Source organism: Poecile atricapillus, chromosome 2 (genome assembly GCF_030490865.1).
Source record: "Poecile atricapillus isolate bPoeAtr1 chromosome 2, bPoeAtr1.hap1, whole genome shotgun sequence".
Lineage (NCBI taxonomy): Eukaryota > Metazoa > Chordata > Aves > Passeriformes > Paridae > Poecile > Poecile atricapillus.
Window position 1 is genome coordinate 10,027,374 of NC_081250.1, and position 23,528 is coordinate 10,050,901.

Genomic DNA, 23,528 nt, shown 5'->3' on the forward strand with positions numbered 1-23,528 from the left:
TCTCACCCAGACCATCAATAAAGATGTTAGACAGGACTGGTCCCAGTACTGAGCTCTGGGGAACACACTTGTGACCGGCCACCAGCTGGATGTAACTCCATTCCCCACCACTCTCTGGGCCTGCCCATCCAGCCAGTTTTTACCCAGTGAGGAGGGCACTCATGGGCTGCCAGCTCCTCCAGGAGAAAGCTGTGGGAAGCAGTCTCAAAGGCTTTACTGAGGTCCAGGCAGACATACCCACAGCCTCTCCCTCATCCCCTAGGCTGGTCACCCAGTTATCCTCCCCATTGTTTGTGACTGCTGTGGTGCTGGGATCCTGTTCCCTGGTCCTCCTTTGTTTCCTTGTAGAGACAGAGCTAACAAGGCTAGTGAGTGGCAATGACATCCTTTCCCCGGTTTTGGCTCTCCTAGGCAAGGTGAGGGGACAGGAAAGCCAAGGAATGATACCTGTTACCAGTGTTGACTACCATGGGCCAGTGTGCCAGCAGCAGTCAAGGCCTAATAATGTCATAATGCAGATATAATAAGTGTGCAAGTTTTTATTTACGTTGGCTCAGAAGACTGACTGATGGCCCAGGGATTACTGCTGACAGGACTTATTGTACGCCACAAACTTTGAAGAGGACTCATGAATATTTCTCATAGCTCAAAGGAAACGTTTCAGATAGCATTCCTGCTGCACAGGGAAAGTAAATATTTAAAGCTTATTCTGAGGGATGAGAAGGAACAAAATGTGCAAATTTTACATCTTCTACAATACAGTGATTTAAATTCACAAAGGTAAGAGTTTCTTGTCAAGAAACTAAATAACAAGATACTCTTTGATAGAAAATAGGCTAAACTGCACCAAGAATAGTCTATGATGATTTATTTTACAAGAAGCTCCAGTGAATTGCAGCAACTTAATCTAAGATCATGTCTACTATTAGGGTTTTAGGAGGATGGTTTATTCAAATTTTCCATTATTTGATTCACTTCAGAGGGAAGTCTCAGAGTGCATAAAGAGTTTTCTTTGGGTAAAATCAGAAGGTAACTGCAAGCACATTCCTCATGGGCTCCAAAGACAGAGGGTAGCTCAGTCCTGGGCCAGCTGCCCTGGCCACAGCTAACCCAAAGCAAATCCCACACAAGTGTGTATGGTATGGACACCAGCACCAAATGTTTTACCTGTCTGCTCTCAATATCTGCCCTATTTGCTGGTGTAAACATAACCTAGAGTGCTTTCTGTCTTCAGCTCAGATATTAACATCTTTTTAACGTTTAAAAAAATAGTAGATCAAAGAGGCAAAGCAGAATTTTAATGTGCTGTTTTGGAAAGAAGCAAGGCACAAGCATTGTACTGTAACACAGCTAAAGAAAATTCAAACCTTTGACTCCTCCTAGTCTGAAGCAATGTATTTGGCATTACTTCCAACCATCAGGTTGCCAGAAATTTACCCTTCCATCCAAATTACCTGAGCCAGTTTTGACTTAACCTGATACCCTGGTTGCATGCATACACCATTACCTATGTCTCCAGTGCTGCCATATCTGTGAGGTATATATGGATTAGCCTCCCAGTCAGTATTTGTTTTCTGCAGAAATACATGTACTGGAGTCTGTGAAGCTGTGCAAAAACTGTGGAGCTCCAGGTATTCACCATTCTAATTTCTGCATTAGCATTTCCATTGAGTAATAGTAAAAAATTCTTGAAATCAACAAAATGTTTTCAGTTCCACTAGGGGAATCATTAGTGGTCATCAGTATAATTTATGACTATCTGAAATGAAAAATCCTGGGGTTTACATTTTTAGGGCTTTTGGAAGTCCCAAGAGAAGATCAGAGCAGGCACCCCATAAGCAACCTTCATTTCAGTGCCTGCAGATGTTGGTAGCAAATTCTTTGGGTGAGTACAAGAAATATTTTCTTTAAATAGCAATTTTCAGGTGCAGAAATAAGGCCAGTCACAGCAGTTAAATATTCTCTTGTGACTTTCTAAATATAGGCACATGCATTGCTGAGTTTTATTTCTGTACAAACAGGATGATGTCTGTGCATGGTACAAGTGAATCTGCCAGTCTAACACTTAAATGCTCATGGAATGCACCTATCTGAGAAGAGAGGTGTTATGCACTCTCCACAGGCTTTATAAAATATTATATGTTATATATACATGCTGTCTCATGTGTAGAAGCATCTTAAGAGCACAATAACACTTCAGATAATGATGACAAAGTTACTAACATTATGTTATTGTACAGGATTATTCTTCCTTTTTTATACATAAGCATAAAAAAAAATTTAAAAGTTAATAACTGAGCTAGAGTCTAAATTCTTCACTCCCCTTGCAGATCAACTACTTCTCTGAGTATTTTCCCATATATACATACCCAGTATTCACAGGATGGACCCAGACTACAGGAGCTTATGTCTGAGAAGTTGGAATAGCCATGAGATAACATCTGATGCAACTGAAAGGCTGTATCTGAAAGGGCAGCTGAAAATAGAGGACACATGAAACAAAGCAGAACAGCTTGGCTGGAAATGAAATGGGGATGAGCAAAGTGCACAATGATCATGGTGTTGGAACGAGATACCAGCATCTACAAGAAACAGGTCACCAGAAACAAGATGAGCAAACTGAGACTTGGGGTCTACTTTCCAACTATCTCCATGCTTATTTCCTAGTAACAAATGACCCTTTTAAGAAAGAAAGAATATACCCTGGTTACTTCTTTTCCAAACAAAGGAGACAGCTAACGGAAAGCTGGAGAACAGAGAGAATCACTTATGGCAGGGGAAAGAAAAACAAAACTGGAGGAGGCAATGTGATAAATGCATGCAAAGGGAGCCTGACTAGAAAAGTCCACGTGATGCCAAGCAACTGAACTACCATGAATGTGAATAAAAACCAAAGTCACTCTTCAAAATATAAATACAACAGAGATGCACATCAATGCTCCCCAGCTGTTGTCCTATAAATAGCATAGAAAAGTTGGTGGGAGGTCAGAAATCATGGGACCCATCAAAGGGAAGGTTGAGGCTGAGAAAAGGCCAGATTCTACAAACCACAGAAAGCTGAGTTTGAGTAAGCAGGAGCACAACATTCCTGGTATCAGGAATGAGCTGTTCATGGGAGGGTTCCCTTGAACCCCTCTGGTCACCCTTACCACCAGCACAGCAGGTACAGCTCTCTGTTCTACCACTACATTCCTGATTCAGCAATGTCCTCTCAGACAGATGTTTTATCTGTTACTTCAGCTGTCAAATTCTCAAAGCAGGGTAAACAAGATCTTGCTGGCTGCTTTCCTCCATCCTGGATCTGTTCATGAGATCTCATGGCTAGATCATTTCACAGCTGCTTTAGGGGTTCTGCAGCTTATTACACAAATATTTACTTTTTCAGAAGGAGAAACCAAGTGCATTAGGCCCAAGTCTGAAAATCTTTGTTTCTTCCAGCCCCTTCCTGTGGGGGTTTGACAGGCTGAAACAAATGAGTGTGAAGACAACGTGGTGTACAGCACGGGGAGTCATTGAAAGGTCAGAGAACCTAAATGCTGTGGGGCTGCAACATCCCAACAGCCAGCAGAGTACAAGGAAAGTGCAACCACAAATGCCATCAGAAGGACCTCTCCAGCCCCCAGTTTTAAATCATTTACTTAATTTAAGTAAGTTAGTAGTAAATATAGTATTTATAAAATAAAGTAAGTTAATTAAGTTTAATTAAACTTAAATTGAAAACAAATTTACAGTGCTCTTTCGGAAAACAGCCTTCAGCACACTCTGCTGAAGTCCAAGTGGGGCTTGGACATGTGCCATCAGCTGTAGGGAGATACCTTCTGATCCTCAGTGATGCACCTGCACTGTCCTTGCAGAAGAGCAGGGTTTCTGAGTTTTCAAAATCTCTCTGTGGCTTAGTATCTCAAGTTTTTTCTTCAAGGCAACCTACGGTTTGAAAACAAGGTCCAGGTTCTTCCATCATCATTTAGACAGTCTGAAAATGAGTGCTCAGAATTTTGGGAGTGAGGCACATTTGAGCTGGGCACATTTGAATCACTGAAAGCAACCAGACAGAGGGCCTAAAAAAGCAGGTACCATTAAAGAAACATGAGATTACTCAGGCCCTGAAAAACCTCACATTACTGACTGCCTTTGAAAACTGTGGCCACACCGCTGTTTTCAAGCTGTAATCATACATCACATAAATCTAGATCTCAAAATGATACCACACAGAAAGTGTCAGTCTGGCCTGACTCCAAGGGATTCATTTAGGCATTTATTTTCATTTAAATCATATGCAAACAAAGTAATCTCAGGTTACTATGAACAAAGACAATTTGTAGTGTACAGCAATAGATACATGGAAGGTATATCAGCTGTTTTCCCCTCTCAGGTAGATACAATTAAGTATTTAAAAATAGCTAATATAAGTAGCATTTATTGGCTATTAGTGGCTATGCATGTGCAGTTCTTACTATATCAATACTGTTCCACAGCAGCCAGATTTAATTCTGCTCTGTAAGCAAAGGTGTCAGGTACATGTTAATGTATTCCTGGGGTGGTAAAAGTGAGAAAAAGTCACACTGTCACTTCAGGGGAGTTCACAGTTGTTGCTTTTGAAAGATTAATTTTCTTTTTGAAATGTCAACAAATTTCATATAGAATGATCAAAAGAAGTTCCTCTTGCCCCCTTTTTTTTTAACCCCTCTATGTTGATTAAACTGATCTTGTAAAGGTATAATGTACTATGCAGTAAACTCTCCAAAATTAATTTCCTGCAGATGCATAAAGAAGTAATGTTAGGCATGCAACACATGGTAAAATTAGCAGCATATTCCAGTCCAGGATGCATATTTCACCAAGAAACTAGTGGCAAAAGTTTTGCAGTGGTATCAACAATCATCTTGGGAACCAGCAGTGCCAGACACTTAGATTTATGTAATTTCACTGACCTGGATTTTGGGGTTTCCAGCTTAACTGGAAACTCTATGAAAATTCTGGTGTACTATATCTTAAAAATGGCAATAAATGTATCACCTCACTTTCTTTGTTAAGCAGACTGCATCCATGTTGTCTTCAAAAGTGACATTCCCGAGAGCTCCCTTTCATGGCATGGTGGGACAGCAGAAAGAGCAGAGCATGGCATGGACTTCACTTCTGCCAAACAGGCTTGATGAGGTGGCGTGGATTTCCCAGAGAAAGCCCTGCCAAGAGTTCCCTGCCTGAATCACTTGGGCTGGAAAGTCACATTGTTGTTTTCATTCCCAGCTAGATGAGAGGTACTAGAGACAAAGCTCACACTGCTGAATTCAGCATAGAGACAGATCATTAGGCAGTCAGCTGTGAAATGTAAATAATTTTTGCCTTTCAGAATATCCTCCCTGATTCTGTCAAAATCCATCATGCACAACTGCTTATTCAAGCAAAAGGTAACACAAAGTAAATATCCCCCAAACTTAAAGCCTAGCAGTGAACATCTTAATTTCAGTCCATCATTCTTCTCATGACACTTTGGTAAAAAATACCATTTTTCCAGTATCAGTCTGTCCTGACCACTTCTGAAATAACAAAATTCCATAGAAGACTTAAATAAAACCTAGTAACTTAGAATAAAACACATGTCCTGGTTCCACATTTGAGGTTAATAATAAAAAAAAAGAAAATACTAGCATTAGCCGAAAGTTAAAAGAGCTATAAAATCAAATTAAATTTAAAGACTGTATCAATTTACTAAGAGAAGAAAATAAATACATAGAAACATTGAGAAACTGCTAAATATGTTAAATGATTCCTTGGAAAGACAGAAAATAAAGCTTAATCTGAATATCTAATTCGATACTGAAGTTGCCAAAACCAATGTCTGTTTATCAGGCAGATAAACTGTGCTCAGGCATAATGCACTAAAACCATCCATAGGGACAAAGTCTCCTGGATGTCAGTACTGAGCCTGCCTTTAACTTTGGGTTTAGCACCTCTTGTCTTTTTATCTTTCTTTCTGTTACTGGTTTGTGCCCTAGGATGTCTTCCCCAGTTATTGAGATATTCTGACAGGGAATCTTTACAGAAGCTGTCAAACTTAATATTTTGGTCAGTGATAGTGAATGCTTTCTTTAATCTTATTCCATCAAAAAGAAAGCATCTACCACATTCTATGTTAGCAGCAAAGAAACAGCTGTCCAGGTTAAATGTGATTGCTTCCATCAAATTTGAGATTTCTCTTTTTCCATTATTTTCCTCAAGGTACACAATATATCCATATGACCTGCCAAAGCATTCAGAATGTCAGTTTAATTAAGAATACTGCTGTACTGAAGAGCTTCAGGAGAAGCATGGCTATTTTTTTATACAAAAAAGCAAAAACACTTCAATCAGAGCATACTTACTTTTGGGATTGGATAATTAATTAATTAATTTTCATTAATTTTATAGACCAATCTTCCCCACCCAATGTTGTTATATGTCTCCTGTGTAGAAGTTAAATCAGACTTAGAAGTCAAATTATATTCTTTCATCTGCTGTCATCTCACAACTTAAATATGTCTAGTCACCTTGACAATTGATTAATGCTCTTTAGAATTATAAAACCACAGAGTAATTTAGGTTCTTCTTTGAATTGAACTAGTGTTGCAGCACTTCACTTTAGTTTATACTGTGTTCATAAACTTAAGGCTGTATTTTAGAAATCTATTTTAGAAAGAATTCTTAATTACAATTAAAGAAGTCAACCCTGCTGACTTCCAAAAAAAGAATATCTGTCAAAAGGAACAACCATGTCAAGTTTGTCAGTGGTGCTAAAGGTTGCTCCTATTTGAAAGAACAGATACTATGCAACAAAAAGATGAGGTTTCTCTTTCCCATACTCCCCTCTATCCATCACATCTCCCTCTCCTTTCCCACAAGTGAGAGTTCCCAAACTCCCACAGGTGATTGGGTTTTTCCTGGGAATCAGATTCTTTAAAAGTTAAAATCTATCTGGATACTCCTTTTTGTGTTAAACAACCAGATTACAAAATGCCTTCTGTTCCTGATTCCACCAAGGCAAGTTCTACTTAGCCCAGGATGAGGTGGTGGTGTGCCAGAAATACAAAATTTAGGAAGGTTCTGATAGCTTGGAGACATTAAGGAGGAAAAAAATCCTTTGTAGATAATCTAAATAATTTCTGTCATTAGCTTCTATTTTGCAAGACATGGATCTTTTAGAAAAGTCCATTTAAAATACAACTGGATGTACTCATTTCTTTTTTCAGGATAAGGCAGACTCATATCTCAATTTCTGGCTTTCATGTCAACATATGCTACACAACTGATCCTCTTGTTCTGTCATTTTCCCCTTACGCACCTGCTGCTCTTTCCCCTGCTCTTAACTGTCAGCTTTTGGTACTCCAGTGCCATCTTGCACCCAGGGTGATGCAAGGATCACCCACCTTCAGCCAGTCTGGACACTGAAAGAAGGATGGCTCAGTGCTCCAGCACTGACCTCAAATCTCTCAATCTCTATATTCTGACTGAGGCACTCAGAAAGAAATGCTCATATTGCATCATAACACGAGTTCCCAGTACCAAAGCATGTAAATGAGTGCATGAACATGGGAAAGTGCTTGGTGCAGAAAATGAGGAGAGAAATTCATCTCCTGAATAAGGCTACTTGCCTCCAGCAAAGCTGGCTCAAGCAATGTCTTTTCTGTGTGTCTGAGGAAGAGAGAAACTTAGTAAAAGTGGCAAATTGTTTGATGGATTGTTTTGAATACTTCAGACTACGAGTTGGTTCAGGGTGGGGAGTGTTTAAGGGCACCCCTCTGCAACCACAGTTCCCTGGTTTGGATATTACTGGAGTCCTGGTTTTCTACCCATGGGCACAAGGAGAATCATGAGGCTGGGGCACAACTCTTTATCTGTGTGTCCTCCAGAAGGGAGGCTTGGACTTCACTCCAGCCAAAAGGGTGAGCACAGCCTTGTCATGCTGATCTCTCTTTTGGAAAAGCAGAGCAAAAAGCACAGCCTACCAAAGCCTGCTGATGTTCACGCCATAGCCTTCCTCCTTCTTTTGCCTAATGAAGCACTGGTGGTGACTCAGCCACCATTTCTCACCTTCAGAGCAGGTACCACAGTGTTTAACATACATGAATGAGCTGGTGCCCTCTCTGCTGCAGCTGCCCTGCAATAACACGCTCTGGAACAGGAGCATGCTCCACGAACCAGGAGATGACCATGCCTGTAGCATTTAATTACAATTTAATATTAAAAATTAACTACAGTGTTTTACCTACTTTTGATACACAATTGCAATCAGAAATCAACCACTGTGCAAGTGTCAATTACATAGAGTTTGCAATTAAAAGACTATCAACTTGTACACCCGTATCAAATCAAGGAGCTTCAACCTCATCATAAAAATGCTCAGCATTTTCTGTTTTTTTTAACAAGTGTTGTGCAATCTAACCCTAATTAATCTTCATGACAATAAGAAACACAAAGGTTAGATTTATTTGTGGGTATACAAAGAATCAGATGGCAGAGCTGGGAGAAGAATTTCTGGGGGAGACAGCCTTAGTCCTGTGTTAAAATCTTAGTTTCTGATAACTTTCCACATATAATTAATTTGCTAATTTTGGTCTAAATTTCCTTCTTGTGACTCTAGTAATTATTATGAGCTGATGCAGTGTGTGTAATGTAGTCAACATTTTTCAGACATACAACCAAGAAAAATTACTTTTTACAAGGCTGCCTATAAAAATACATTGCATGTCTGAGATCACTTTGGATTAGTGAGGCCGAGAGATTTTAAACATCGGTATGCACAATGTATCCAGTAAAATGTGGATTGGATAAATGTGGATTGGTAAAAACAATTTTTTTCTTGTTTTTTCAGTTACTGAGCACAGCATGCTCTAAGTTAGTAAAATTGGAGTTTCACTGACCATGCAAGTACTTGAAATTGTATGGTTTTCTCCCTTTCAGAGTCTGATCTCAGTCTCATTTAATCATAGATTTTTACCTATGGAACAGTACAGACAAAACAAACTACTACCAACTTCTGGCAGTGAAAGTAAGAAGAGGATTTAAGTCAACTCTTTTTTTATCTCTGCTATTTTCTGATTCCTAGGAACAGTAAGGTCCATCCAAAACTAAAACCACATTTTCCTCATACTTATCAGAAATCTATATTTATAAATGCATTCTATATATACACACACACATACATATATATATAACTGTATATTTGTTCATTTATTCTATATATTTAAATACTTCCAGATGTTTATATATTTTAATAGATATATATAGAAAGTATTTTATAGAAATACCAGAAGTGAACTTGCCAGTCAGACTGTGTCTGCAGCTGTCTGTTCTCTTCTGCCATCATGTGGGTATTACTGAAGTGCAGGAATGCAGCAGCTGTTGGGAGAGCATGAGAGGGTGAGAAGTGCCCCTGTGCCTCCCAGGTACCTCTGGCAAACTGGGATAGCTGCCTTCTCACTCCAAAACTGTCTGGAAAGAGGCTTGAAATCTGAAACACTTCTCCATACCTTCAGTTCTTTAACACTCTAAAAATCTATGGATAAAGTAAAGGAAAATAAAATAAAATAAAGTAAAATAAAGTAAAATAAAGGAAAATAAAGGAAAATAAAGTAAAATAAAGTAAAATAAAGTAAAATAAAGTAAAATAAAGTAAAATAAAGTAAAATAAAGTAAAATAAAATTTGACACTTTTCTGCAGTGGTGTTTTATTGGAATACAATGCTCCTTGGGATGATTGTGACACTCTGGGTGTTTTTTGCAAGGAAGTCCAAGAGCTGAACCCCTCCAGGCTGGATTCTGTTTTTTTCTCAGGGACCATCCAAATCTCCAGAAATTCTCTTTTTTTAAGAGGTCATCTGAGATTAAGGAGCTGTTTCATGGGTATGTTCTAAATATGGCTGTTTCAGATTAGCATGCTTAATCCTACCTCCCTGCGATTATGCTACTGACAAAATATATCAAATGTAAGATGTATACAACTGAGCTACTTCAAATAAAGGCTCTTTTGACTTTACAACTAGTTAAACAAAGAATTCTGTCTAGCTCCCAACTCAAAAATGTTCTGCAAGTTGTTACTTCTCTAGTAAAGGCTTAAATGGGATAACATAATTTTATTATTTTATTTATTCCAAAATTATTTAAAATCACAATATCTCCAGAACGCCTGTATAATGGCATTCAAATTGGTACAGTTTTCTCCTTAATTAACGAGAAACAAAACTGATACTTTTTTGGCTAATGCTGAAGAAGTGTTAATGGAGAAAATGGTAGCTTTTAAATACAACATTTATGTAGTCACTGTGTGGGGATTTCTCCCTTGCATAAACACTGGTGTTCTGAGTAAGTGCATAGTTTGCCTTTCTATTGAAAATAACAAAAGAGGGAAAAGTAAACTTATGTCTTGTCATTAAACAAAGGATAAAATAATGCCTTGAGAAAGAAACTACAGAAGTGTGGGTTTTTTTCCCCGAGTATACCCTAAGTTTGCAAATAGTTAATATTTTCTTTAACACCAGTTAATCTATAAATATCTTTTTGACCTTTGGATAACAGCACACTTAATACATCTGCATGTCAAACACCACAAGTTTTACTTTGATTCACCCACTTTAAGAGAAGCTATCATGTGCCAGACAGCTGCTTTTTCTCATAACTTCCCCCATAACTAAAACTTCTGCATAGTTACAGAGCAAAAAATGACACCAGAATCACAGAGCAATATGTACATTTCTCAGGACTAAATGGCTTCTGTTACTTGCTCCAGCCAAATATAAACCATGCAAATGTACACTAACTTAGCCTCTAAAAGCAAATGTCTTCTCAGAGTGTTTCACTCTAGTAGTAAACTCTCCATCTCCAGATTTTTCCTTCTTCACTGAATGTCTGAAGTAAACGGAAAATCGTGCAACTTTTATTCAGGGTGGTAAATGCAATTTGAAATAATAACTCTTTCCAGTACAGAGACCACTCTCCACATCCTAGATTATTCAATATAATATTTTAATGCTAAATAATTTGCTTCAAAATTCTCACACTATATAGCAGAGCTCTCTGTATCAATTCTTAAATATCTGCAAGCACTTTGTAAATACTAACACAGTAACATTAACTTTATAAATGTGTTAGCATTTTAAATGTCCTAAAAATCACACAGATAGGGCAAGAAATCTCCTGAAAGTTTATGTAATTCCAATACCAGCATTGCAGCCCCTAAATTTTCAGTGGCTGGAGTCAGAGGTTGATTTTAAAAAGCCAAGTTGATGTTTACATTGCTCTGTACAGTCAATGGGAAGGGTCATGTCCTTCCAAGGTCAAAGTTCAATAACTGAAAGGAATTAAGTTCCTCTAAGGGACCAACAAAAACTGGACAGTTCAACAAAAACTGCTTACAGCTAGAAAACAGGAAATGTCTGCAAGAAATCAGAAGGAAAGCAATATCGAGTGCAAAGCTGCATTAAATGGGGAAGTGCAGCTAGGAAGAAAATTTGCATGGTCTAGAGAGGTGTAGCAGAAATAAGAATGGCTTTGAACAAAGCAAGAATGGTGGGTTAGAACATGATACCTTAATCTGGGTGTTCAGAAAGTTTCAAGACTTCAAGTAAAGCATGTGATTTTGAAAAGCTATTATCAAAGCCCTAAAAGCTTTGTGAACTGATCAAGACCTAAATGATGTTAGAAATACGGTGAACTGCAACTGAAAACCAAAAGCAAAACTATTCCCTGTATATAACTATATATATATATAGTTATATATATATATAAACTATATACTGTGCAATATATACAAAATGTATGCATGAAATGGTTTGGATCAATAAATGGTTTTGGTTTTTTAGTGCTTTCACCAAATGGGCAAAGATTAGATCTGCTCATCATCTCATTCTGCCAAGCAGGTGGAACGTTTAAGAGAGGATGGTGACCAGCACCAAGGTTTGCTTAGCCAAAAATGCTTCGCCTGTTTTAGCTATAAATAATGCTCAACACATGTTTACTAGGCAAGGTCATGATTCCCTTTCAGCTCAGTTTGGTGAAAGACAAACCAAGAATCAATGAGAAGAGTTAATTAATCCATGTGTAAACTCAGCAGATGCTCAAACTCAATAGGAAGCCAGAAGTAGCCTCACCAGTGAGAATTTGGGCCCTACTCATCAACAGCAACTTAGCTCATACATTTCACATGCAATCAGCATTATATAAAGAAATACAGTGACTAAGAAGCACAAAAATAACTATTGAAAGAGGCCAGACAAGTCCAAACTTTCCCTCAAAAGAATGCTACAGTCAGTGTATTAATTTTTCTCCTTTTACTTCACCTTTCTTGTGTTTGAGGTTACACCATAGCTCAATTTTTAGTGGAAAGTTGTCCTAGAAGCCTCTTCCACAATCTGGTAGTTTGGCCAATCTCCAGCAACCCCCACCTCACCAAGACTGCCCTTTCTGCTTGCTGGGTTGGTCTGTGGCACTGCAAACCCACAAAGTCCTTATGGAAGGTCTGGAAGAGATGTTTCCTCCTCACCTCTTGTGGAGAGGAAACAGCAACAGCTGTCCTGTGTTGCACTGAGTTCAGGCACCTGCTGAGTGTTATGGTGCTCTGAGCAAGATGGAAAAATGTGGGAGCTCCTGACCAGAATCAGAGCAGTTTTAGCTGTGAGTGAGGCACCTATTTTCCCAGAGGATTCTTTCTATAATCACTGACATGACCAACTCTGCAGTCCAAAATGAGGCTGTCCAGAACACTTGGGGATATCTGAAATGCAGGCCACTAGACCTTTTTGTGGATTTCAAACAAAAACTGCTGTGGGCAGCCTCTCTTGTTTGTACCTAGAGTGATTTTTCCTTGTAGGAGTTAATGTTGTGTTTGGCTGGCTCATGAATGTCATCTTCCTTTGCTTACCAGGCTTGGTGCCCCCTTCATCTTTCTTTTTCAAGTTTAGTTTTCTGTGATGTCAACAGATTGCAGGGAAGCTGCTCTGCTGATCTCTTCATTCAGGAGCTGAATAAATAAGCGAGACTTGCTAATGTTACATTATTAGTATTTCACAAGTTCCCAGAGCTATGGAAAGTTCTGACAGCTCATGCAGAGTACAAGGCTGTTACTACTTATCTTTCACTAAAATACACTAATGAGGAAATTCCTCATCAGATCTCAACAAGAGTGTTTTGTTCCTTATAACGTAATGTTGACATATTTGTGTGCTGCTGTTCTGGGCCTGGATGTCAAAGCATATTAGACTTGTACATTGTGGTCAGAAATTTGGTTGGTATAAATAAATTAACGCTTACCTTCCATGGTTCCAGTTGTTTTTCAGTATTTTCAGTTCCACTGATGGCATGTTCACAAGCAAACATCTGGGAAAATACTGGCATAGATTAGCTGAGGTCATCTCCCTAACCTGAAATCACCAAGAATCTTGAAATACAGGGAAATCCAAAAGCATATTTGAAGACCAAGTTCATCTACAGTCTTATCCTAACTCTTCTTTAATTTATCAAATACCTGGAAAAGCAATGACTTTAGCCATCTGATTAAATGTACAGATTAAAATGGGGCTTAGTCTGAGTTTAACCTGGTGGCAATGAATATTTTAGTCTCCAGTGATAAATTGCATGTCAAAGTTTTCCTGTCTTTTCAGCCTGGACAGTCCCTGGAGGGACTGGGCATGCAGTGCTTATCTTCAGAGTATCTATAACATACATACAACCCTTCACAAATGCAAAGAGGATGTATCATGTCTTCAGACATGTACTTCCTAAGCAGGGTTCTGCTCCAGCTGACAGTAATGAACTCTGACGGTGGAGCAGAAGTTATTTTTGTCCTAAATGACAAACTGCCATGTCCTGTTATCTAGAAGATTTAAGGCCTGACACACTCTATTTCATCTAATGGAAACAGTTTAAAAGGAAAAGACAGGTTAACATATGCCAGTAGGAATGGATATGGAGCTGTATTTCCCCAGGTAGCTAAGAACTAAATACCAGTGATTTTTCTAACCATGGTGTTTTTTGTCAGTTCATTTTATTTAAAGCTGTGCTTAAACTTCAAGCAAGTACTTGAATTAGCATCCCAGCATCCCTTCAGCTGGCCACTTTTCCCAGGAGAAAATAGAAAAAGGCTGAGGTTATCACAAGTAATTACTCCTGACTGACCAGAGGTTCTACCAAAAGAGTGACAACCACCATTTTTAACTAAGAGAAGGAATGATGAAAGTGAACACCTTGTTAGCTTCTTTTTCTGTTAGTCATGGGAGGTTGTGGAGTAGTTCAGACTAGTGATATCCCTTTAGATGAACCTCAGAGTCCAATGCAGTTACCTTCTCCTGAGAGTAATTTCATTTATTATTTAGTTCTAACTAACCTTTTGCTCTTTTGTCTGATATTTTGCATTTTCAGTGCTGTAAGGCAGTGACTGCAGTTTTGCTCTGGTTTTATGCAGTTCTTGAGCCATGATTAGGATTCCTACAACAGGTATTGCTACCAACATTTCACAGCCAGATATTCAAAGTGTCCTTTTCAGGGCCTTCTCTCTCTTCTCTCGTATTTCCAAAACTCAGCACACAGGCAAGTATTTGGCCCAGAGTCTGAAATTCCACAAGTGTTATAAACCATGGGAGTATGACATGTCCTAGAAAGACTCTGTGCCCTGGTTCATCTTTAAAGACTCATGCTCTTAATGGAATTTTATCTTCCCAGACATTATGAAATCCATTAAAATGAAAAATACTTCTTTTGGGTTCCTGGAAGTAATTAATTCATTTATACTTAAAATAAAGGGCAGATATTGTAGTAACTGTAACTGTCAGAAAAGAGGACACATTAGAAAGGCTTAGGAAATACAGGCTGTGTTCCTGAAAGGCAGCTGAGGACCTGCAGGGAATTAACAGTGCTGGGGCTGGGGACATTAAGTTCTTTTATAGCATATTAGCAAGAACCAAGGACCCTGAAGTGTGGTTTATGACAGGATCCAAACTTTACAAAGATTCACAATATCCTTTTCCAAAAGTATTCAAGCAAGAGGAGACTATGACTTAGTTACACAGGGGTGAAATAAGTATTGCTGCGCTTGCCTACACCAAAGAAGTTCTTTTGCAAACATTGCAGTCTACACCTTCCTCATGAGGGCAAAAGGAGAGGAAGACACTGATCTCCTCTTGGTGACCAATGACAGGACCCAATTGAATGGCCAGAAGTTGTGTCAGGGCAGGTTTAGCTTGGATATTAGAAAAAGGTTCTTTACCCAGAGGGTGGCTGGGCACTGGAACAGGCTCCCCAGGGAAGTGGTCAGAGCACAAGCCTGACAGAGCTTGATGAGCACTTGAACAATGCTCATTGTGACTCTTGGGGATGGTTCTTCGCAGGGCCAGGAGTTGGACTCAATGGCTCCTTTCCATCTCAAGATATTCTATGATTCTATGAATGAAGTTACATAAAATAATTATGCAGAAGCAAAGTAGCAAAATGCTGTCATACATATGTAGTAAAAGATTAATCACAATGAGAACCTAAATGAACCATGACAAATCACCCAAGATATACTTATCACCTTGAATACAAGAGATTCTGCTAGACACTTTCTTCTCCTGGGTCTATCGGTATCAGAAAAAGCAAAACAAGAGCCCACAAAAGTATAGATCCTGCAAATGGGTGAATGAGATGGGCCAGGAATATTGGATGGCCTAAAGACAAGTCCTTGTGTCAAGATATAACTCCTCAAGCTGTTGTTTTAGGGGGTTTTGTTTTCTTTTTTTACCTTTAATCAAAGTGGCAGATTCTGTCTATCTGGGTCAAAGTTTTCAGGAACTCTTGAAATGGTTATGAAAAGGAATCTCTTACGTCCACCTTGCCTCTACACAATCATACTTATCATACAAACTCTACACACAATCATACTTAATTGTAAGATTTCCTTAATGGGACACTAAAGCATCTTTCCATCACAGAATGGTTGGGTTGGTAGAAATCTTGAATTTCCCCTGTCTGTGGGCAAGGACAACTTCCACTAACCCAGGTTGCTCCAAGCCCTGTCCAACCTGGCCTCAAACATGTCCAGGGGTGGGGGAGCCACAACTTCACTGGGAAACCTCTTCCAGTGCCTCACTACCCTCACAGTAAAGAATTTACCTATGTCCTATGTGTCCTTGGATTTCTTTAAAAGTATATTAATTTTCAGTTTTCTTTATTAAGGAAAGAAATAAAAGGTGTTTTTCATTCTAGATACCAATGCTTCTGTCTCTGTATATAGTATTTCTGTTTCTATCTATAGATATGGCTTAGAACAAATGGAGACAGTGCTAATGTATGAGTATGCTGAAGGATAATACACATCCTTTGCACATATCACAAAATCTGAGTTTGTAGTTCAGAGTCTCTAGCTGTTTGCATTTATATCCAGTGTCTGGACCTGTGTACACTTTGCTGGAGGGACACACCAATACAGAAGTTCTGAACCAATATTTTTTATTGGATTTTACATTTAAAGGAAGTATGATTCTCTGCTGCATAACTCTCATATTCATGTTTGCTATCTGGTTAGTGACTGAATAATTCAAAACCCTAACATTGCAATACATGTGCATTAACAATTATAATATTAATTCTTTAAAATGAACACAGATTCCAAGTGCACTATTTATCACAAAAATGAGCCCAAGTCAAAATATTCAGATCCAGGCCTCAATTTCCCTGTTTTTCAGGTGATATGCTGGATTTTAACTTACAGTCCATTTAAATAGCCTTTGCATTTTTGTATATATTGCTTGTTTATCTTCAGCAAGACAAAATAAACTCTAGGATTCAGTGACTTTTTTTTTATGGATTCATCAAAGAAGAATAAAAAATACATTTTTGTGAGAGTGTGGCTGAGCTGAGTTGAGCTGAGGAGCAGGTGCTTGGAATGCAAGCAGAAGGATTCACTTCCTGTCAGCATGTTTAAAGCTGGAGAAGCCAACCAGCACTGTGCTCTTCAGCTTGTAAACTCTGGTTGCTGATGTGATGAGAAACAGTGAATGTTCTGCTTACAAATTTAGACTCTTCATCCCAAGAGGTTTCTACTAGATGCCAGGCTCTGTGACAAATCCAGGTTCTTTTTTCATGCCCCATATATTTCAGAACAATAATAGATGTCATATGTGTTCCCTCTGAAGGCCCAGAAGAATGTGGTTTCCTTCTTGTGCAGTGTGAGCAGCTCCTTCAGTCTCCACATCACAGGGCTGTCTGGAAACCAGGAGAGAATAAATGAAGAGTTGGAATATATATGTTTTTTCTGTAAGTTGTTCTCTTCTGTTTGTTTATAAAGCTTGCTTTCCCAGTTTATATATCGGTAAAATGTATAGGTAAAACAATGATTACAAGACAATTAGTACTGTGTCAAGTCTAATAAACTGGAGTTGTGTGACAGCTGCAATCAGAGTTCCACCAGTCACTCTCCACTGCCTGGCTGGGATCAATGCACTGAGTAACACCCTCCAGTGCAATTCCTTGGGTTGGGGAAATTCCAAACACAGGCTGTGCAGGGAATGGATTGTGAGCAGCCCTGGGGGGAAGGACTAGGGGTGTTGGCTGATGAGAAGCTCAAAATTACCCAGCAATGTGCACTCACAGCCCAGAAAGCCAAATGAGCCCTGGGCTGCATCCAAAGCCCCATGGGCAGGTGTGAGGGAGGGGATTCTCCCCTCTGCTCTGCTCTGGTGAGACCCCACCTGCTGCACTGCACACAGTTCTTGTGCTATCTATGAAAGAAGGACCAGGACCTGTTGAAGTGAGTCCAGGGGATGCCATGAAGATGATTAGAGGGCTGAAGCAGCTCTCCTATGCAGACAAGCTGGGAGAGCGGTGGCTGTTCAGCCCAGAGAAGAGAAAGCTCTGAGGGGATTTTGTAACAGCTCCTCATATGTACAGGATAGCTGGAGAGGGACTGTTGCCAAGTGGAAAGAACAGGTGGAGTGACAGGACAAGGGGCAATGGCCTTAAACTGACAGAGAGAGGTTTAGATGAGATATTAGAAATAAGTTCTTTACTGTGAAGGTCAGTCACTGGCACAGGTTGCCCAGAGAAACTGTGGCCGCCCCGTCCCTGGAAGAGTTCAAAGCCAGGTGGGATGGGGCACTCTGGTGTAGTGGAAGGCGTCCCTGCCCACGGAAGGGGCATTGGAATTTGATCATCTTTAATGCTGCTTCCAACTGAACCCATTCTACAATTCTGTGATTTACTATTGACTGTATTCACATAAATAAGGGTAATGAATAACATAATTTTGTACCCTTTCTCCTTCTTATTTGTAAACAAGCAAAAAAAGCTAAGTTTCCCAGTAATATTCTTAATGGATTAATAGAAGTATAGATGAAAAATGTTGGATAGAGCAGAGCATTTGTCAGAGAAGCCTGCAGACACCAGAGTTTGCAGAGACAGCAGAAGACAAGGTATTTTGAGACAGCACATATATGAGATTTTTAGTAGAGTGAATGATGCATGGCAGGGAGGAAGCAGATCAGGAGAGGAGAAAATGCAGGAGGAGCCTGCCTTATTCTGCCTGCAAGACATTTTGAGAAAGATAGAATATACCTTCTGAAGAAGAAGTATGGATGGGAAAAGTCCAAAATTATTAGAACCATTTTTCTTCATGATATTTAATGGTTATGAGAGAAATCAGGACAGGAACGCCACAAAAACAGCTGTTGCTATGTACTTTATAAAACTGTGCTTTTTGCACTGTCCCAAGCCAGGAATTAAAGAATCATGATGAAACCAAATAGAAAAAAAAATAATGAAACCTTTTTCAACAAAATCAAAACCTGAAGATACAAGCTAATGAGCTTATTTTTAGCTACTTACTACCCAAACCATATTTTAACCTACATCAGCCCTTTGTCACTCAGGGCATGGTTTATATTCTGACTTCTGAAACAGTCGGAATAAAAAAATCACCCAAGCTGCAACTGCTTAAAACAGGAATAAAATCTTCTTATGAGTTGACCTGATGTATTATTTCCAGAATGTGTTTGGGGCTGGCTAAAATTACCAGTGCACTTATTCATTTCTTGCTGTGAGATATGGACTCCTGAAAAAAGTGACAGTCATGATCACTTGAATTCACAAACTGCCAGTTCCTTCCAAGGTGCCAGCATATTACCTCCAGAATATTTGAGTTCCAGAAAAACAACACTGTAAGAGATTTTATCAGAATATTTATAAAGTGAATTACTGGAAAAGTTGCTGTTATTTGTTTTATTTAAAGGACGTTTATAGGTGAAAACTTGTCTAGTTTCTGTATACGTATTAAATGAAAGATTAGCTGTGTTTCTTTTTGAGATGGTTTGTGTGAACTCTTAAATATTTTTTCATATTCATTTGGAAAAATAAATCTAAGAGTGCCATTAACTCCACAGTTCTCCAGAAAAATTTTATATACACTGAAAAAAAAGTGAATTATTGTATTCATAAGCACTGTAACAAGGTTACAAATTCTGCATTTTTAAACATTCACTAATTCCATCATTCACGCATGCCTATAGTGGACCCCGTGGTGAAGTGTCTCTACCAAACAACCTCAGGTTTACACAGAAGCAAATGAGAGAAAAACATTTTACAGAACACAGAGGATTTGTCATGCCAGGCATAAAGACAAAACAAGCTCTGCTTTTCAAAGCTACAAGCTTATTCTCCCATGAGCTGAACATTGGCAGAAATTTTTACAACCCTTTTAATCTGTCCTTGACACTTTTTCTTTCTAAAAATATCTGGTACATCTTGCTGGTGCATACAGGGCCAAAACCCTTATGAATTTATGTTGAATACACAAAGCAGAAAATCTGGAGTTTGGTGTGATGTCAGTGTAAGGAGGACACACACAAAACATTGCAAAGGCCTTAGCAGCTCAGCTGGGAGCTTACAAGGTTTTCCTATGCTCATGCATGAGGAATGTGACTCCCCATGAATTCAATTGTGGATCAGATTTGTCTTTTGAGATTAAAGCCCTCATTAATACATTGGGAGGATGTGAATTCAAAGAGGAAGTTTGACAGTGACGAATGTCACTGTGCATGCTGAGAACTCCTGCTGCACATTTCATTAACGTGGATCTTGCAAACATGTTCTTGCTATAAATGCACCCCAAGTTTACAAAAAACTGCCACAAGGCTGGGCACATTTTAAAGTTTCCTGAATTTTGAAAGATTTTACTGGTTTGAAAAAGATTCTTTGGATAACATTATGGCCATGCTGATGCTAAGCTGAGTTTTGCCATTGATTGCAGCAAGGTGTGTGGTGGGCTGACTCTGGATGGCCACCAGGTGCCCACCTTGGACCTCCATGGGCTGCAGGGGCACAGCTCCTCTCTGGGGTCCTCAGCACAGCCTGAAGGAGAATCTCCACTCTGGCACCTGGAGCACCTTCCCCCTTTCTTCACTGATCCTGGTGTCTGCAGAGTTGTTTCTCTTGCATATTCCCAATGCTTTCTCCAGCTACTATTGCACAGTTTTAGGGGTTTTTTACCCTTCTTAATTATGTTATCCAGAGGCACTTACAGCTGCTGCTGATGGGCTCAGCCTCAGACAGCAGTGGATCTGTCTCAGAGCCAGCTGGCATTGGCTCTATCAGGCATAGGGAAAGCTGCTGGAAGTTTCTCTCAGAATTCACACGTGTAACCCCCATCTGCCAAGAACTTACCATTAAAACCTAAAACACAAGGGCAGAATTTGCAGTCTAATGACTGAAGAGGATATCTGTAAAACTGGCAAGTTTTCACGGCCACTGGTTAGAGCCTGCACTGATCTGTGCTCTGCTCATGTTAATGTGGCTACAGCTCAAATCTGCAGTCCTTAGAAAATTCAGTTATCTACTTGCAAGCACTTGGTTTGTACAAAGATACTTCCTATTTTAACATAAAAAACCATAGTAAATTGCAACTCTGTGAATTTTCCATGAACGTGTATTAAACAAAACTAAAATCCAGAACTTGTGAACCAAGTCTTACTCTGTTTTCCCAAATGCAGTTACAGAGTTTCCTCAGCAGAGGAAGACGCAGTTTCCAGCAAGGAAAACACAATGTGTTGACACTTAAGTGAAAACTTGAGGGCTGTCCTTCTCCCAAACATACACCTCTGCTTGCCCTCTGAGTCCTAGAAATATAACAATAAATAACAGTAAATGTCATGGTTTGCTGTGAAGACTTCACCAGTGAGACAGTGCCTGTGTCCTGATGGTTAACAGTAAAATGTCTTCTCAGACTGACACACGAAATTCAGTGGCAATGCACATCATGTGCCTGCGGAGTGGTCTTTGTACCTCTGGGGCTTTCCCTGGATGCTCATCATAGCCATGACTTGTGTTGCAATGATGTGCTGAGCAAAAAGGCAAACTCAGTTTTGTTTTTTATAACAAACCAGGATGTGCCCGCTTCACACAGGCAGCCTGACACTCAGGACCCCTGGATACAAAGCACGTTTTGTTCTTAAAGCTTATTTGGTTTCAAGATTACAATAATGTTAAACATAATTTCTTTGCATGCAATGTGGAATCTACAGGCATTAAACTGAAGAAGCAACTTGCCTGTGTCTTGGAAATATTTGGTCAAAGTTTGGGATTTGCCTCAAGGCTTTAAAAATTCTAAAAAATAGGTCGCTCAGAATAAGTCAAAGTGTCTCATATTCCCAGTTACTGTTTGTTATTTCCCCAAAAACACATGAAACAAACCCCATCCACCATACAATCTTTCAAAAAGATTGTGGATATTATCCTAGTGTCAGCTACACACTTCATAACATCCCTACCAGGAAACTGGATTGCATATTTCTGGGGAAAACAAGATTCAGCATATATCTTTCATCCTGTCTTTATCATTTTCCTCTGTGGAAAATATTCTCACCTTGGCTGCAAATTTAGATAAAATTTCAGTTTGTGAGAGGAAAAATTATGTGGTCGTTTGTTTTGTTTTGGTTTGGTTTTGTTGTTTTGTTCTTTTCTCTACTGTTTGGGTTACTCTTAATGTTTCTCGGAGACCTGATATAACCTTAGTTTTCTACATTTTTGCACTTGAGTCAAATATCTGACTGTGATAAATGGTCACAGGGAAGCTCCTTGGAAAAATTGAGCTGTATCACTCCTGCCTCTGTTGGAGAGCTCCTATATAACAGGATTATAAATGCTTTTTCCTTACTACCCCAGCTCCAACAAAAGGAAAAAAAAAGAATTATGAAAGAAATGTTGATGTCCTCTGACCAGCTGATAGTCTCATTTGCTATTTCTATTCTTTAAATTTGTTATGTTATTCAGGAGCTGTTATTGCTTTTATATGATGCTTCATTTGAAAAGAGCTACATGAAAAATTCAACTCATCTAATCAGCATAACTAGCTTAGTGGTAGACATTTCCCACAGAAAGCAGGGAAGACATAGGAGAGAAAAAAATCAGCAGAAAGGACCTGATTTATTTTTGTGATCAGCTACTGACTTGTGGTAATTTGGAAAAATTCAGAACAAGCAGAGCCAACATTGGCAGGACAAGGAAAAACTAAATGCAATCAAATGATATTCCAGTGCTCACAATGAAACCATTGCACACTGCAGCTGATGTCAGGATTTCAATCCTCAGAGACAGAAATTTGATTCAAATACCAAGCTCTTTTGAAATTGTCATATACACTTGGAGCTAAAAAGATGCAAATTTTGATTCTGTTTCAGCTCCCATCAAAAGAGTGGGCTTTGAAACCATCATTTAAGGCATTTAATCCTCTTACCTGAATCTTCACAAAATTAAATAGATTCACAAAACCTTTGAAAGCACAGAATATTTCATGTGATCACCACAGACAGCTAACAGAGCGTGCCCATAACCACACAGAAATCTCCAATCCACCTCTACCTGAAACTCCTTTGCCACTGTCTTCCAACACCTTAGAGAAGTTACAGGGAAGCTGAAAGTGCTCTCTTCTGTAGGATGCATGGTAGCAGGTCAAGAGGCACCAGGTACCAGTTGTTCCATGGGAATTTTCATTTGGATTAAACAAAAAAAAAAAAGATTATTTATCTTGAGAAGAATTAAACACTGGAACAGGCAGCCCAGCAAAGTGGTGGAATCCCCTTGGCTTAGAAATATTTCTTGGCTAGACAGTCCTTTGGAAAATCAAATCTAATTCCTGGCTGCTGGCTGGAGATTGGTACAGATGATCTCCAGAGGCCCCTTCCAACATGGAATTTTCTGTAATTCTAACCGTAATTCACCACTTCTATTATTTTTTGAATTATGTTGGTAGTGTTCAAGACACAGTAAATTGTGAAAAGCACATGTTGACCTAACATAAGAAAACATGAGAGAAATACGATCATTAGGCTGTGTCTATCAGATTCAGATACTGCTTGAAAGTCAAACCAAGGCATTCAGCTGGGGTGAGAATCTAAAGACACTGGTCACGAGTGCTCTGTCTATCCCAGTAGAACTGGGAATGCCTGGCCACAGAGACCAAGGCAGTGAGTGCTCTGTATCCATGTTAGCAACCTCACATTGTCTCCAAAACAAGGACCTGCAAGCAATTGCTTCTT